The 18,037-nt window shown below is 43.0% G+C and overlaps 1 long non-coding RNA gene across 2 annotated transcripts; it reads right to left on the bottom strand.

Moving 5' to 3' along the window:
- Positions 1-251: 251 nt before the first annotated feature.
- On the bottom strand, positions 252-3,340 carry LOC121273884. Of its 2 annotated transcripts, none has more exons than XR_005942113.1 (5): positions 3,201-3,340; positions 2,772-2,894; positions 2,250-2,303; positions 1,669-1,774; positions 252-311 (listed from the first exon to the last, which is right to left on the bottom strand). It is a non-coding gene; the product is annotated as an uncharacterized LOC121273884 (long non-coding RNA). The 2 variants fall into 2 exon arrangements; XR_005942112.1 differs by having other exon boundaries at positions 2,250-2,297.
- Between the last annotated feature and the right edge of the window lie 14,697 nt (positions 3,341-18,037).

Genomic DNA, 18,037 nt, shown 5'->3' with positions numbered 1-18,037 from the left:
TCTCTCCGGTGTGACTGTGCCGATGAGTTTCCAGTTCAGACGGGTAATTGAATCCCTTCCCACAGTCCCCACATTTCCATGGTTTCTCTCTGTTGTCCCTGCATTTATGTTTTGACAGGCCAGATGATCGGCTGAAGCCTCGTCCACACACAGAACATGTGTACGGTTTCTCCCCACTGTGAACGGTGCTTTTTCCTTCCATATTCAAAATCCGATGATATTCAGGTTATGATAAATTGGGCGACTCTGTCAGATCCTGATGTGATGTTTGGTTTGAGTTTCCCGACTACAAATCCTCCCCTTCTAACACCCTGTGAAATTGATTTAAAACAGAAAAAAGGTAGTGAGAGAGAACCCACAAAAACACAAAGGTAGGTTGTGAAATTGAGCTGAATGAATCTGGGAATTTGTGGGGTTGGCACTAGGAAAACGTGACCATGAAAACTGCTGGATTGTCATAAAAATCCAACTGGTTTACTAATGTCCTTCAGGGAAGGGAACCTGCCACCCAGTCTGGGCCTACACAAGACTCTGGTTTCAATAATAAAGCAAGTGTCAGGGGCAGCAGGAGACCACATGGCCCTTCGAGCCTGCTCCATCATTCAATACGAATGTGGCTGATCTTGAGCTTCAACTCCACTTTCCCGCCCACTCCCCATATCCTTTGACTCTCTGAGAGACCAAAAATCTCCCTATCTCAGCCTGAAATATATTCAATGATGGAGCATCCACAACTTGCAGGGCTGGAGAATTCCATGTGACAGAAGGAAAAAAGGAGAGAGAGAAAGTCAGAGAAAGGAGTGGGAGAGGCAGGGGGTGAGGAGAGGGATTTTCATAGACGTACAAATAAACTAGAACTTTGACAGAAACTCCAAAACCTTCAACCTCTACCCCCTAGAAGGACCAGGGGAGCAGGTGTATGTGAACACCATCACCTCCAAGTTCCCCTCCAAGTCACACACTGTCCTGACTTGTCTGACATCCAGTGCTGGATGTACAGAAATTTCTTCCATTTGAATATTGGGAAGATTGAAGCCATTGTCTTCAGTCCCCACGACAAACTCCACTCCCCAGTCACCGACTCCATCCCTGTCCCTGACAACTCTCTGGGACTGAACCAAACAGTTCACCACCATTGCGAAATATTTCACCCCAAGATGAGCTTCCAACTACATATCCACATCATCACCAAGACTGCTTATTTCCACCTCAGTAACATCGCCTGACTCAACCCCTTATTTTCAAATTCCTGTATGGCTGCTCCTTGTTACTGGAATCTCCTCCAGCATCACAACCCTCGAAGATATCTGCACTCCTCTAATTTGGCCTACTGAACGTTCCTGATTTCTATTGTTCCACATTTGTGCCCATTCCGTCACTTTCCAAGGCTCCAAGCTCTGGAATTCACTCCCTAAACCTCTCCCATTCTCTACCTCATTTTCCTCCTTTAAGATACTTTGTAAAACCCACTTCTTTTACCAAATGCTTGATCACCTGCCCTAACATCTCATGTGGTTCAGTGTCAAACCTTGCTTTGTAACATTTCTATGAAATGCCTTGGAACATTGTCTTACATTAAAAGTGTGATACAGATACACATTGTTGTTGATTTGGACATATATCACTGTTCCTTCATCATCACTGGGTGAATAACCTGGAACTCCTTACCTAATAGCATTGTGGGAGCACCTTCACCACACAGACTGCAGTGGTTCAAGGAGGTCAAACATCATCTTCTCCACAGGTAACTAGAGGTCACAATAGGCGCTGGTATCTGCGGAGAGGGAAACAGAATTAATATTTCAGGGTGTGCAGAATGAATTACAGGGAGTAAAATGCTGCAGAATTTGATGATCAATATAAGCTCAGAAGTAGAATAGATATGGACTATAGCGCAGGAAAAACAATACCTGACTATAAAAGTTTCTGTGGGGAGATAAAGCTGGGAAGCCAGCAGCACATGGTCAGGGGATGGACAGCAGTGGAAACCTCATTGAGACACAGTCGGCAGAAGTAACAATAAATTACTAAACATAACTCAAATAGATCTATTATTAGAGATAGAGGAAGGTGGACAATGGCAGAGAAGTGATCAGGGAGGGCAGAGGTGAAACAGAGCAATGGATAGACATGGATTCAGATCCACAGTAAAGGAGCCACACCAGTCCCAGAGATATGGAACCTCTCACAGAAAACAGAGCACAGCACTAAACGCTTTAAATTGTAGATGGATGGTGAAAAATACTCACCTCCGAAACAACTTCACCATTTTCAAATTTAAATTCTCCCGCTGGAGCCTGCAGCTGGAAAAATATCAAAAGCACTGGAGTCAGAGAAAAATCTCCCAGTTGAGGAAATACCCAGGGAGCGGGATGATGTCAGCGTATAATTGTCGATGTGTGATGAAGTCACACACATGGACACAGAACATCTGGATCTGTGCAAACCAGTGATCAGCACACATTATGAAGGATGTGAGGGTCCTTGAGAAGGGGCAGAGGAGATTTATCAGAATGGTTCGAGGGATGAGGGATTTTAATTGTAAGATTAAATTCGAGAAACTGGTGTTGTTCTCCTTGGAGTAAAGGAGATTGAGGGGAGATTTGATAGAGGTGTACAGGATTATGAAAGGCAGTTAAATAAAAGCTGTTCCCATTAGCTGATTATGAAAGGATTAAGGGACAGAGATTTAAGATTTTAAGTAAGATCCACAATGTGAGGAAGAGATTTTTTACCCAGTAACTGAAAATGACCTGGGACTCAATGCTTACATTTAAAGGCTGGTGTTATTCAGGTCCTGGTGAATCAAGTGACTTTCAGATTTTGACGTGATGTTTGGTTTGAGTTTCTCATCTCCCTCAAAGTATCCCTTGAGTTCCTCCTCTTCTAACATCCTGTAAATGGAATTCAAAAAATCCATCACGGTCAATCCAGGATTGAAATTCAGAAAGGACGAACATTTCTCTTGGTCTGAGTTTGCTGTGTGTAAACCCTCCCCTTCTAACCCCCTGGAAAAGGAGTTTCCAAAATCCATCCCTGTCAGTCCAGGATAGAAATTCACAATATTCTCTCCTCCTGCTACCTGGACCAGGATGACTGCACATTGCCCAATATAAAGATGGCGGCCCTTAACCCAGGGCCTGGCGAAGGGAGAAATCCAGACTTTTTCGGCCCGTTATCTGCAGACACAAGACCGGTACCTTGTTATTTGGGATCTGCGGCCTACACTGTGTCTTTACGGAGCCTCCCTGCCCACTCCGCTGGCTCCATTCCTCCTCACACACCCACTAACTCTGTTAGTTTGCTCCGCTCGACATTGTCCCGTCCGCTCTGAGCAGCTTCAGTCACAGACCAGTACTGCGCATGCTCATAAAATAGACTGCAATGCGCATGCTCCACGGACACGCAGCAGCACGCATGCGCATGGTGCTGCTGTTGTGAGGATAGGGCACATTCTCCCCCGCAGCGAATGCTGGGTGGGAGCTCCGCCATTGAAAGGTAATATTGTAGAACAGAAACCTATGCTCTGTAATCAGAATACGATGGGTGACATAGGGAGAAGACATAAAATTGTTGACTCATTTGATGCAGTGGCCAAATTGCTCCAGGGTCCACCGCAATTCTCTCCTGGATACAGAACAAACCCCGACAGTTAGATCTGAACTCAGTGGAGTTTCAGTTGATGGGGTGAACTCGTGACTTTTCCCCCTTTCCATGGAGTATTTAAACTGTGTCTTTCCAACATCTCTGCTCTGATTGTGGATCAAATCTTTTGAACTTTTAAAGTTGGAGTGTTAATGTGTGGGCAAACTGAATAAAGCCCTTTGCACACGTGAAGTATCTGAATGGTCTCCCACCAACAAGACTGTGTTGCTGTGTCAGTAAATGGGATGAGAGTGTATCCCTTTCCAATTTTAGCTGGTGAACAATCTGTTTACAGTGTGAGTTTACCTACACATTTTCAGCTCAGACATGGATCTCGAAATCCACTAGTAATGGGTTCCACATTCTTAGCACTATGTAAGAAAAAGGAGTAGGAGTAGACCATTCGGCCCCTCAAGCCTGCTCTGCCATTTAATAAGATCATGTCTGACCTCATAGTAACCTGAAATCTGTATGCCACCTATCCCCGATAACCTATCACCCCCTTACTTACCAAGAATATATCCACCGTTGCCTTAAAAATATTCAAAGACTTGGCTTCCACAGCCTTTTCAGGAACAGAGTTCCAAAGTTTCACGGCACTCTGAAAGAAAAAAAATCGTCTCATCTCCGTTTCAAATGGGTGACCCCTTGTATTTAAACAGCAATCCTGTGTTCTAGATTCTCTCACAAGAGGTAACATCCTCTCCAAATCCGCCCTGTCAAGTACCGTGAGGATCTTATATGCTTCACTGATCAGGTAAAGTAAAGCAAAATACTGCAGATGCTGGTTATCTGAAATAAAAATAGAAAATGCTGGAACTCTCAGCAATTCTGGTAGTGACTGTGGAGAAAGAGACATGGTTTTCATTTCAGGTCTGTAACATTTCATCAGAACAGCACTGCATCTGAAATGATAATTATGCCTCTCAATCCAAAGATGCTGCTAGATGTGTTAAGGGAACTCAAGAAGGAAATGAAAATCCCCTTTGAGGAATGGAATCCAATACGAATGAAGGGTGAACTGCCCAACTGACCAGAGACAGTCAAGGTACCTTTCCCTTCTTTAAGACACTGGAACAGTGACTCTGATGTTATCAGTGAAATTAACTGATCAGAGACATTGAAAGGATTCTCATTACTGCACATCAGGAATTCAACCTTAATATCAGCTTCGGGTCAATCAGAATACGTGGTAACAGACAAAACAGCAAAAGGCTCGAAGGGAGATGGCACCGGTTGTAGGAAAGCTGGTTCCCGGTGACATGGATGTGTCTGCAGTGGATGGGATTAGACTGTTTCCATATATCCACAATGAATGTCCCACCCTTTATTTTGGAAGAATAAAACTGATAGAGTGCGCTAACCATCTGGGTAGTGGCAATCTGAAGATTAGACTCACTGACACCCTGGTTGGGATACCTTGTCATTTATGTTTGTGTAAGTGTCTGTGGCACAATTGGTCAGTGTGTTTGCCTGTTAACTGAAAGGTTGGTGATTCAAAATCACCCAGTGGTTGAAGGTTTTTCCCCCTCATCACCAATCATTGTCACATGGTTCCGGATTGTCATTGGGTACTTGGGCTGCAAGATATCATTCCCAAAATGGTGGCAGGTGTTTTGTTGTCCAGTGAGGTCCCACAAAAACAGCTTCTTTTTAAAATTACTTTTTCTGTCAAATACAATGAGAAAAGATTTGGACCACTCTGTACCTTCATCTAACCCATTAGAAATCCATGAAATTGTTGGAATCAAATGAACCCATCAATTATTCTCTCTTCCTCAACTCCACAGTGAGTGAAACAGGGAAAAGCAGCAAAGCAGCAATATTCCGGCCCCGCGCTCTCCAATCACCCGCTGCCAGCAGAAAGCAGTGACTGCAGCTTCAGTCAGCGGGTTAATGCCCATCCCTGGAATGTGACCTACTCCAAGTCGGGCCAAACCTCCCAATACACCGAGCACAGACTCAGGAAAGCGCAGGCAGATTATGTCCCGGTCACTAAACCTCCGAGCAGCATTTGCAGAATACCCGAGTGAGTCACAAATAAAAGTCACATAAACTTTCTAATTCTTTTCGTTGTAAAACTCATTCATTTTATTGAAGAGCTGATTGTTGTGAATCTGAAAATAAGCACCATGGGATTTGTGTTACCGAGTGACTTGTTTTCCATTGTTTGTCCGTTAGGTTTGCAATTCAATTTGTGTTGGATGTTGATGCGAATCTGATTTCAAAATGAGGACACAAATCAGGTAAATATTAAATGCAGGAGAAAATCCTTAGGAAAATGGATCACAGTATTTGGAAGGAGGTGCAGCTAAGAAGTGGAAGATGTGAATGATGTTATTGAGGATTTAGAGGAATGCATTGCCACCTTAAAATTCCAAGCAGGTTGAGGTATCAGGTGGAAAGCAACAGGTATATCCATGTAAGTTGGGATATGAAACACTCTTTCACATCCCCAGCTAGCTCCGTGGGTAGAGGATGAGACTCAATCTCAGGGTCATGGGTTCAAGCCTCATGTTGATCGCTGTAATACTTTAAAAATCTGATTAAGAGTCATATGGTCTGGAAGCATTGACTCTGTGTCTCCATCCAGCTGTTGAATTTTTCCAACATTTTCTGTGTTTGTTTCAGACTTCCATCATTTGCAGTAATTTGCTTTTATCTTTTTACTTTTAAATCTTGTTGCTTTAAAAAACACCAACTAATCACTGCAGCTCCTGTGAAACTTACAAGGCAGACATTCACCACTGAAAGCAACTGAAACGCATCAAATTCAAAGCACTTTATTGTTGCATTTGTTGCTGCTTCTGTCCCTGTCTCGCCCCCAGCTCCCTCTGCCCGTCCAGCCTCCAGGTTAATTCGCTGTTCGATGCAGACACAGTCAATTGGTGGGAATGGGTAAAACTCGTGGGTAAAGAGACACCTGGATTTCATCTTCCTGATTCTCCCAGATACTGATTACAGGAATGTGCCCAGTGCTGATTATCCACAGTCACACTCTCCCAGTTTTTCAGCTTTGAAATTGATTTTCACACTGGATTTCAATGTGAAGAAAGCAGAGCTGTGATAAGCTGATATTGTTCAGCAGATGTACTGCAAGAAGGTACATAAAAGGCTGATGGTAACAGTGCCCTTTGGACACGGTGAGCTCCAGTGAAGGATTGGCACCAATAGTGTGTCGCTCAATTAGTCTCGTGACAAATCTAGTACTGGAAATGACAAGAAAACTCACTGAATTTGCTCCGTATTTAAGTTTCAAAAGAGCCAAATACAAGGTAAGAAAACACATCTCGCTCGAGTCAACTATAAAATGGCAGAATGACCCGTGCTGTTGGGAAACATAAAATTAGAGAAAGTTACAGTGCAGAAAGAGGCCATTCAGCCGGACGTGCTGATTTCACAGAGCAGTTGTGATTGGTTGATCCATCGGGAGTGATATTTGTGCCAGCGCGAACAGGAGGCAGCAAAATTCGTACTTGTCCCACCCATATTTTGCCTCATGCCAACATTTCTATCGTCAGTGCTTTGTAGACAGCCCTTCTCCTCTCCTCTTCCTTCACTGCCACTCCTGAGTGTGAATGTTTTCCAGAACTGAGGTGAAACTTAAACTCTCATGCCTCTGATTCTGGTGGAGTTTTTAAACGTTTCTAATCAATGAGTGATCAACACTCATTTCAACAAATTCAATAAATCGACATTTCCTGACCAGGAATCAAACCTGGGCCATGGCGGTGAGAGCCACTAGACCACCAGAGAAGCTGCACCAGCATTTTTCAATTTGGCTTATCTATGCTGCTTTTGCCTATTGTTTTTCAGTTCAGATCTCTTTCACCACAAAAGTGCCTCTTTGGGTTCAAGACAAATGACTTCTTCAGCCAATGAAAACAACGGGTGCTGTGAGCTGGAACATGAAATTGACAATGAGGTGAAATAGCCTCACAAGCTGCTCATGTGCAAATTTCAATTTCCAAAACCCTCCACCCTATTCGCTGTTGTTCCAATGGAAGTGCCAATCCTGAGTCACTGGACATCAGGGAAACTACCAATAAAGCTTGACATTTGGATTATGGAGGCAACTTTTGACTTTTTTTTTCATTCCCGATCTCTTCACCAGAGACAACTTTCTCTGACCAAATGGTCTGTTTATGTTGAACACGAGTGACTTCTTCACTAATGAGAAGAACTATTGCTGTTTGCTGGAACATGAAATAGATACTTTCCTCCTTTAAGACAATCCTTAAAGCCTCCCCCTTTGACCGAGCTTTTAGTCATCTGACTGAAAATGAGGCTCGGTGTCACACTTGTTATATAATGATCCTGGAGAACACCTTGTGATGTTTCAACAGGTTAGAGGCACTTTATATATACAAGTTGTTGTTGTTGTATGATATATATCGAAAGGGCCAATCTCCTGTTTTATCCTTCACGCTGATAATTTACTCATCGACATTTTAATCTGAACTAATGTGAATCAAGTTTCTGACGTTAAAAACGTTTTAAACCCCTCAGCGAACTGAACCACAATGACAATCACAGAGGAACAGACACAATGATATACACCGAGAGTGACAGAGGCTTAAGGAGAGACTGACACCCAGAAAGCAAGGATGTCACCAACTTGGCTCAGTGTTTGTTCCATTTCCGAAAGCAAATTTCCTGAATGCTGACAAATGAATGGGAATCAGAAAATACGGATGTATTTGGATAGATTTCCTTCTAATTAACTGATAATTAATTTGGTTAAAATCAAAAATGGTGAAAACTTTAGTCAGCAGGATTCCAACCCTTGTGTTCATATTTACAAACGTAAATTATCGAACTTTCACTCACACTCATCTAAACAAGCTTGGATAATGCTCTTCCCAGGTTTCAAACTGCAGCTCCATCATATGTGAGGTGAATATGACCCCCACTCACCTCTATAAAGCCTGCGCTGTAAAGATCCCAATGGAGCTGTCTGGAATGTTAAACGGTGACGTCACGCAGCAGCACTTTGGGTCTTTGTTTTGAAGAAATAGAATTCGGCTGTTCTCATTAGGAATGCTGGAGACAGACTGATCAACAATGTCATCATCAAATGGCACAGCGCAGTAAGAGGACCTTCCACCCATGGTGTCTATGTCAGTTTTGAACAAAGAGCTTTATAATTAATTATAATTTCCTTCTCTTTCTCCTTAATCCTGTTTCTTTTTTCACTTTCAAGCCATTGCACAATTCTCATTTGGAAACTCGGTGTTAAGAAAACCAATATTGAAAGCTTCAGCTGGTTTCTCACCTGAGCAAATATGTCAGACTTGCTCCAGGCACTGACATTTGCAGTGCTTTACTTTGGTCAGAAGAACAAGGCAATATAACTTGCAGGCTAATATGGATCTTTTTTATTCATTCATGGGATGTGGGCTTTGTTGTCTGGGCCAGCATTTATTGCCCATCCCTAATTGCCCTTGGGGAGACGGCTTGCCTTCTTGAAGCACTGCAGTCCATGTGATGTAGGTACACCCACAGTACTGTTAGGAAGGGAGTTCCAGGATTTTGACCCAGTGACCGTGAAGGAATGACGATATATTTCCTAGTCAGGATGGTGAGTGACTTGGAGGGGAACTTCCAGGTGGTGGTGTTCCTATCTATCTGCTGCCTTGTCCTTCTAGCTGGTAATGGTCGTAGGTTTGGACGCTGCTGTCTAAGAAGCATTGGTGAATTCCTGCAGTGCATCTTGTAGATGGTACACACTGCTGCTACTGCATATCAGTGGTGAAGAGAGTGAATGTGGATGTGGGCCACTGGATGGTGTCCATTTTCTTCAGTGTTGTGGGAGATGCAGTCATCCAGGCAAGTAGGGAGGATTCCATCAGACTCCAAACTTGTGCCCTGTAGATGGTGGACTGGCTTTGGGCAGTCAGGAGGTGAGTTACTCGTTGCACGACTCCTAGCTTCTGACCTGTTCTTGTAGCCACAGTCTTTGTACGGTTAGTCCAGTTCAGTTCCTGGTCAATGTTAACCTCCAGGGTGTTGATAGTTAGGGATTTGTGATGGTAATGCCATTGAATATCAAGGGCCAATGGCGGGATTCTCTCGTGTTGGAGAAGGTCATTACCTGACACTTGTGTAGTGCGAACATTGCTTGCTAATTGTCAGCCCAAGCCTGGATATTATCCAGGCCTTGCTGCATTTGGACATGAACTGCTTCAGTATCTGAAGAGTTGGATATGGCGCTGAGAATTGTGCAGTCATCAGCGAACATCCCCACTTCTGATCTTATGATGGAAAGAAGGTCATTGGTGAAGCAGCTGAAGATGGTTGGGTGGAGGACACTACCCTGAGGAACACCTGCAGTGATGTCATGGAGCTGAGATGACTGACCTGCAACAACCATAACCATTTCCTTTTGTGCTATGTATGACTCCAAGAAGTGGGGAGTATCCCTCTGATTCCCATTGACTCCAGTTTTGCTAGGGCTCCTTGATGCCGCAATCGATCAAATGCTGCCTTGATGTCAAGGGTAGTCACCCTCACCTCATCTCAGGAGTTCAGCTCTTTTGCCTATGTTTGAAACAAGGCTGAAATGAGGTCAGGAGCTGAGTGGCCCTTGCGGAACCCAAACCTGGCATCAGTGAGCAGGTTGTTGCTCAGTCAGTGCCGCTTGTTAGCACTGATGATGACCCCTTCCATTATTTTACTGATGATGGAGAGTAGACTGATAAGGCGGTAATTGGCCAGGTTGGGTTATTCCCAATCTTTCCTTCCCAGTTTGGTTGGAAGAATGGGGAGAGACAGTATAAATTGCAGCTTTCCTGGGAAAAGGCCAGGTAATGGCCATGACAAGACGGGTAGAAAGACTGCTTTGTCTGCTGTAACTTTTATGATTTCATACAAATAATAGTAGTGTAGTAGCAACTTCTGTAGTCGTGACCGAGTGGTTAAGGTGATGGATTAGAAATCCACTGGGGTTACCCCGCGCAGGTTTGAATCCTCCTGACTATGTTTTCCATTATATCTGATTTTAACCACGCGCAGACAGAACCAATTATCATTTGAATCGAGGAAAAGCGATCTAAACACACCACTGATCTCTTATTTCCATTCATTTGTCAGTGTTCTGCAAATCTCCAGTTGGAAATGGAAAAAGAATTCTGAGCCAATTTGATTTAATTCTGGCATTTGTCTCTCCTGAGGCCTCTGTCAGTCTCGGTGTATGTCTCTGTGTGTGTGTCCTCTGTGTGGATTAATGTGGTTCAGTTCCCTGAGGAGGTGAGCATATTTTTACGAACACAAACAGTATTCACATTAGTTGTGCAACTTCACATTACAATGTTACAGTGAAAAATATCAGGATGAAAGAGGTAAGAGGAGTTTGTCTCTTTCTACGTATGGACTACAACAACAACTTATATTTATAAAGCTCCCTTTACCCAATGAAACGTCACAAGGCGTTCCCCAGGAGCATTATATAACAAAGTGTGACACTGAGCCACATATTCGGTCAGATGACTAAAAGCTCGGACAAAGGGGGAGGCTTTAAGAACTGTCGTAAAGGAGGAAAGTATCGATTTCATGTTCCAGCTAACAGCAATGGTTCTTCTCATTGGCTGAAGACGTCACTTGTGTTCATCTGACACAGACAATTTGGCCAAAGAAACTTATCTCTGGTGAAAGAGATCTGGAATGAAAAAATGCCATAAGCAACCTGCATGTGCTGAACTGCTGGGTGAGTGGTTAGAATGCGGCAATTTTATCAGTGCAGCCTGCGTTCGATTCCTGGTTAGGGATTTGAAACCTATTATTCCTGGGCGACCTGTTCAAATCAATGTGATTGATTTGCTGGTTGAAAATAACACGGTTTAGCTCTGCTAGAGTTGGTGGAGTGAGAGTGGCAGTTTCACATCAGAGCTGGAAATGTCACTAGGGCAAAACTCGGGAATAAATCCAGAGTCGGAGTGAGGGAGTGAAAATAAACGAGAAGGGCTGTGGTAGGTTACAAAGCACTGACTATAGAGCTGGTGGTGCACGGCAGAATATTATTCCTGTATTACCCATGTCACATGCAGCTCTAATTTCATTATTTATCACATGCCCAACATTACCACTGCAGTTTGGTGGCCTATAAACAACTCCCACCAATGTTTGCTGTCTCTTGCTGTTTCTTAGCTCCACCCAAACTGATTCTACATCTTGATCCTTCAATCTAAGATCCTCTCTCACTAATGTACCGATCTCGTTCCTCATTAACAGCGTGACCCCGCCTCGTTTTCTTTTTTGTCCATTCTTCCGAAATGATGAATATTTTTGAGTATTCAGGTCAAACAATCACACTGTTCTTTGAAAGCAGCACACAGGGCCAAATGGCCTCTTTCTTTGCTGTAACTTTCTGTCATTTTATTTTTCCTAACATGACGGCTAAGATGAACTTTATTATCTTCCATGTGATGCTTTGAATTCAGGACAATAGGCAAATGCAACGAGTTTTGTTATCATTTCTAGCACAGAATTTAGAACCGGACTCATTGAATGAAAATTAAATGGTCTCAATTGTTAGATGCAGCTCACCGAGTCCAAACAGGCACCGTGAACATCAGCCTGTCACATACATTCTTGCTGTACATCTTCTGAGCTATAAGTTGATCACAGCTCCATTTTCTGCACTTTGAAAGACAGTGTGAAAATATTCACGATTTCAAATCTTAACAACATGCATATTTGTGATTTTCTGTGTGTATCAATGTGTTTCAGTTTCCCATTTTTTCCACCCAAACATTATTCATGTTAATTCTCTGACTTAATATCAACAAAAAATGCAGTTTGTAAAGAAGCAACTGGACATTCCTCTTCTATCTTTGAGTGGAGACAGTTCAGTAAATACATGTCCAGATGTTACAAACTGGATGATGGTTGAAGTTTTCACATGATCTTATTAAGTAGTTGAGAATGTTCGAGGGGCCGAATGGCCAATTCATAATTTTTTAATTCAATGGTGAAGACAATATTTGTGTCTAATCTGAATGTGGTAGTGAGGCCGAGCAGGCTCAGCAGCTGGTTCAGGTTTCGATCTCTCTGGTGATTTGGGCTTCATTCTCACCACTGCCAAATTTTCTGGTGTTTGCTGTTTGAGGCGTATCCAAACATTTCTCCATGCGGTGAAGGGACAACTGAGCTGTGCAGTGTTGTATTTCAGTTGGAAAAATGAGGAGAGGCAGTGTAAATCTTAGGGTGACTGGGCAAAGGTGGGACAATGGCACGGAATGGAAATCCTTCTTTCACTGGAATTCCCTGTATTCATTCTATTATTTTAAACAAACAACATTCAGCCTTTACCCAGTTGTCCTGACCGAGTGGTTAAGGCATTTTTCCACGTGGTTCCATTCCTGCCAACTCCCCTTCTTCTCATTCCTGATTGACATAAACTGTCTACAGAATAAATTATCAGTCAAATGAAAAAGAAAACCACCCAAACACCCCCATGTTTCTGACTTCTGTTTATCTGAAAACATTCACTACATTTGGCCTCTGAAATGGAACAACAATTGATCAAGTCGATGACAACTTTGTTTTCTGGGTGTTTGTCTCTTGTTAGGCCTCTGTCACTCTTGGTGTATGTGTCGGTGTGTGTTCCTCTGTGTGTGTCAATGTGGTGCAGCTCCCCGAGGGGATGAGCACATATTCTCTTCATAAACTTGATTCACATTAATTGTGAAGCCTCATATTAAAATGTCAAAGAGAAAAATATCAGGATGAGCGATGCAAGAGGAGTTTGCAATGCTGGGAGGAAGTTCAGCTAAGAAGTGGAAGATGTGAATGATGTTATTGATGATTGAGAGGAATGCATTACAACTTTGTGGATTTTGTCGGTTGATTCCCTTCCACACTTTGAAATTCAGAAGAAGCTGAGGCTCCAGGTGGAAAACAACATTGATCTCCCTGAACATTTGCATACGAAGCAAGCAGTCTGCATTCCTTACTAGCTTAGTCGGTAGAGTATGAGACCCTTAATCTGAGGGTTGTGGGTTCAAGCTGTGTGCTGCTTATTTTAAAACTTTGCTGCTTTCACATGTGCAGTGTCACCGCTCAAACTGAGTCTTTCTCCATCCCACTTTGTTAATATCACAGCTGCTGGTTTCTGAGTGAAAACTGCCCTTGGCTTCACTGGAAGTCGGAGAGCTTCGTGCTTTGGATTTGGTGCTTTCACCACCACAGCCCAGGTTCAACTCCTGATCAGGAGCTAACTTTTTTCTTACTGCTGTGTGAACTGTCACAATGCACAGGAATTCCTCATATAAACTGTTAAAGTGAACCTGGAATTTAACGTATGAAAGTGTGAAGTGATTCATGTTTGTCGGAAGAATGGAGAGAGGCAACATCACATAAAGTGTACAATTCTGAAGGGGCTTCTGTGTTACAGAATGAGTGGTTAGGATCTGGAATGCACGGCCTGAGAGAGTGAGGGAGACAGATTCAATCGCGGATTTCAAAAAAGAATTGGACAGAAAATGCAGGTCTCCGGGGAAAAGACCATAACATTCTAACATGAAGTTGCACAACTAATGTGAATGAAGTTTGTGATGGTAAAAAAAAGTGAACTGAACCACATTGACACACACAGACATATACACCGAGAGTAAGAGAGGCCTGAGGAGAGACAAACACCCAGAAATAAGGATGTCACCAACTTGGCCAATTATTGTTCCATTTCAAACTGCAGATTTGGTGAACGCTTGCAGATGAACAGAAATGAAAGAACACGGAATAGAAGCAGGAGAAACACGTGGGAGTGTTTGGAAGGTTTTTATTCCACTTCACCAATAATTAATTTTAATTCCAAATTCATCTAAAGTAAGGAACAGCAGACAGCAAGATCGGCAGGATTCAAACCTACATGGGGAGAGCCTAATAGATTTCAAACCCATTGTCTTAACCACTCATCTATGATTACAAACATCACATCAATTTTAATCTTGTTCATTTAAAATCACAGAAAGTTTATAACAGAGAAAGAGGGAATTCGGCCCCTCATATTCCCAGTAACCCTACAATTTATACTGCGTCTCCTTGTTCTTCCTGCCAAGATGAAGATCTTAATACATCGACGGCCGCGAGCCGATGCTCAGGTGAAGTGACTGAAAGAAAAAATCAACTGAAACTTTGATTCAAACCCACGAAGAGAACAGAGCCCAAACAAAACACCTTAACCCAGCCGGCCACACTGCCACTATCAAAGATAAACTAACCATTGCCTTGGGTGGTAATGGCTCCAAAATAGTACATAACAAATACAAGCAGGGATTGACCATTTGCCTCTCCAGCGCCTCATAGTGTCAGAGAATCAGAACTAAGGCTACACACAGATGGAGGCCATTCAGCCCAGGTCATAGGAAGAAAGGACTCAATGGCAGGATTAGGCCATTCAGCCCTTTGACCCTGCTTCACCATTCATTAAGGTCACGGCAAACCTGGTTGTGGTCTCAACTCTGCCTTCCTGCCTGCCCCCATAACCTTTGACCCCTTGCCTCTCAAAAATCTGTCTAATCCTGCCTTGTGTAAATTCAATGACCAAACCTCTGATGAAAATAAGTTCAAATGCTAATGACCATCTGAGAGGAAAAAACTCTCCTTAACTCTGTCTGAAAAGGGAAACCTCTTATTCTTCTGGAAACTAACTCACCTGGTCCCACCCTGCACCCCCCCACTCCCCCACCCCCCCCCCCCCCCCCCCCGCCTTTTCCCCAGAGACCTGCATTTTCTGTCTAATTCTCTTTTGAAATCTGCGATTGAATCTGCCTCTCCCACATTCTTAGGTGGTGCATTCCAGATCCTAACCACTTGCTGTGTAACAGAGAAACCCCTTCAGAATTATTGGCTTCGGGACAACCAGAATACTTGGTAACAGGCAAACACAGAAAGGCTCGAAGGGAGATGGCACCAGTTATAGGAGAGCTGGTTCCCGGGGACATGGATGTGTCTGCAGTGGGTGGGATCAGACTTTTTCCATGTGCCCACAATGAATGTCCTACGTTTTATTTGGGAAGAGTAAAACTGAAAGGATAATTATCATTTGGGTAGCGGCAATCTGAAGCTTTCACTCGCTAAGCCGTTGGTTTAGGATATCTTACAGAATGCACACACTTTCCTTAAGTCTCTGTGGCGCAATTGGTCAGCATGTTCGGCTGTTAACTGAAAAGTTGGTGGTATGAAACCACCCAGAGACGAAGCTGTAGCCGTTTTCTCCCCACCATTACTCATTAACGCTCTGGTTTGTTCTGGGGCCCTGAAACCACAAAGAAATCCCTCACCCCTAAGTTTCAAACTCGGCTCCCACACCAAGCTTTGTTTATTGATATTTATTTCAGATAAAACAAAGGATATGGACGATCATGTACCCCAGTCGAAATCAATACAGATCAACGAGGCTATTGGATTGAAACAATCCCATCAATGAGTCGCTCTTCCTCAGCTCCACAGAGAGTGAGACAGGAAAAGTTAACAATATTCCAGCCCCGCACTCTCCAATCACACGCTGCCAGCGGAAACATCTTCTTATTTTGCTGAAAATTATCTTCAGAAATGGTGAAGAGCGAATCTAATGCAGCTGCAAGATCCAACATTCAGTTCATATTCAACAACAAACAGGAATGGGAGCGATGCAACTTTTCCACACAGCTGGGTGATAATGTTTCCCCGAGCATTGAATGGAGTAACTTGCACATGCGAAATGAGCGGGATAACCACAACGCTACAGGAACATTTCCCCACCTGGATCCTAATGGAGCTGTCTGGAATGTTAAACGGTGACGTCATGCAGCAGCACTTTGGGTCTTTGTTTTGAAGAAATGGAATTCAGCTGTTCTCATTAGAAATGCTGGAGACAGACTGATCAACAATGTCATCATCAAATGGCACAGCGCAGTAAGAGGACCTTCCACCAATTCTATTTATAACCAGCCTTTCACAGAGACCTTGCTAATTAGTCCCAATTTCCTTCTCTCTTTCCATGTATCAGAATTTCCCCTATTTCCACCATTGCCAAATTCCCTTTTAAGGAAGGAGTTTCTGCAGAATCCAGGCAGTTTGCCTCAGTGAGTATTTCCCTTACCCAATGAAATTAAGAGTTGGACTAGGGTTCTTTCTGCAGTTTTCGACATAAACATAAGTTATTTATGCAATTCATTTCATGGTGAACTAACAAAAGATGTTTATTCTGATCTGACATGTCCTCAGTATTTTCTCAGTCATGATGACCATGAAACTATCATTGATTGCCGTACAAACCCATGTGATTCCCCAGTCCTTTAGGGAATTCAGTCAGTCGTCCTTGCCTGGTCTGACCTGCCTGTGACTCCAAAACCCACAGTGATGTGATTGATTCTCAACTACCCTCTGAAATGGTTTAACAAGTTATACAGCTGAAGGGCAATTCGGGATGGACAACAAATGCTGGTCAGCGATGCCCATGAAAGAATGAAGATCCGTGATGTAGAGCGATACAAAGTGATTTTGCACCATCTCTCCCATTCCCTCGTGTTCAATCACAGTATCACTTGCTTCTGTTTTTCAGGTGACGCTAGTCTTTAGATCACACTCGTAGTCATCTTTCAGTCAGTAAGTAACTGTTAATTTGCATTTGTAAACTCATTAATTTCTTTTGTTGACTAAAGAAGCTGCTAGTTTTTGTGCCGAGTTAGTTTCATCCTTCCTGATTTTGAGAATGCTTTTTGCAGCTTGGTGAAGGGCAAATTTAATGTGGCGGTGAGATACTATATTCAGTTAATATTCAACAACAAATGTGAATTATGGACATTTCCCTCACTTAGATGTGTGAATATCGATAATGTTTCTACCCATTTCCAGACAGAGGATCTTTTGCGTGTATGTGATAACCAACTGGTAACTGTATAAACAATGGGCAGAACCACGGGGAGTGACTTAGAATGTCAAACCCTGCAGTCTTACTGCACTTCCGAGCCCTGTTTTGTGGAAGTACAATTTGGCTGTAAAACATAGCCATGCGGCAGAGAAAATGATCTGATATTAGAATCATAAAATGACAGAGCACATCAGCAGGTCATTCAACACTTCACACATGTGTGAACTATCTTACTGTAATTCGTCTCATTTATTGTCTCTTTCTTATAACTGTGCCTTTTGGAGAAAATTGTTCAAAGCCTGCGGAAGTGCCAATGTCATATGGCTGTGAGATAATGTATTCAGCTGTTGTTTAACAACAAACGGGAATTGTGCAACTTCTCTCAATTTGATAATTCAGTTTTGATAATGTTTCTGTCAGCTTTCAAACCAGTGACCTTGCGCATGTGAAGTGAATGTGATAATCACAATTTGTTTCTTTATTGATTTATGGGACGTGGGCATTACTGGCTCGGCCGCTAAACCACAAATTCAAGTTGTG

This window comes from Carcharodon carcharias, assembly GCF_017639515.1.
Source record: "Carcharodon carcharias isolate sCarCar2 chromosome 27 unlocalized genomic scaffold, sCarCar2.pri SUPER_27_unloc_2, whole genome shotgun sequence".
Classification (NCBI taxonomy): Eukaryota; Metazoa; Chordata; class Chondrichthyes; order Lamniformes; family Lamnidae; genus Carcharodon; species Carcharodon carcharias.
This window is presented reverse-complemented; position numbering and strand designations above follow the sequence as displayed.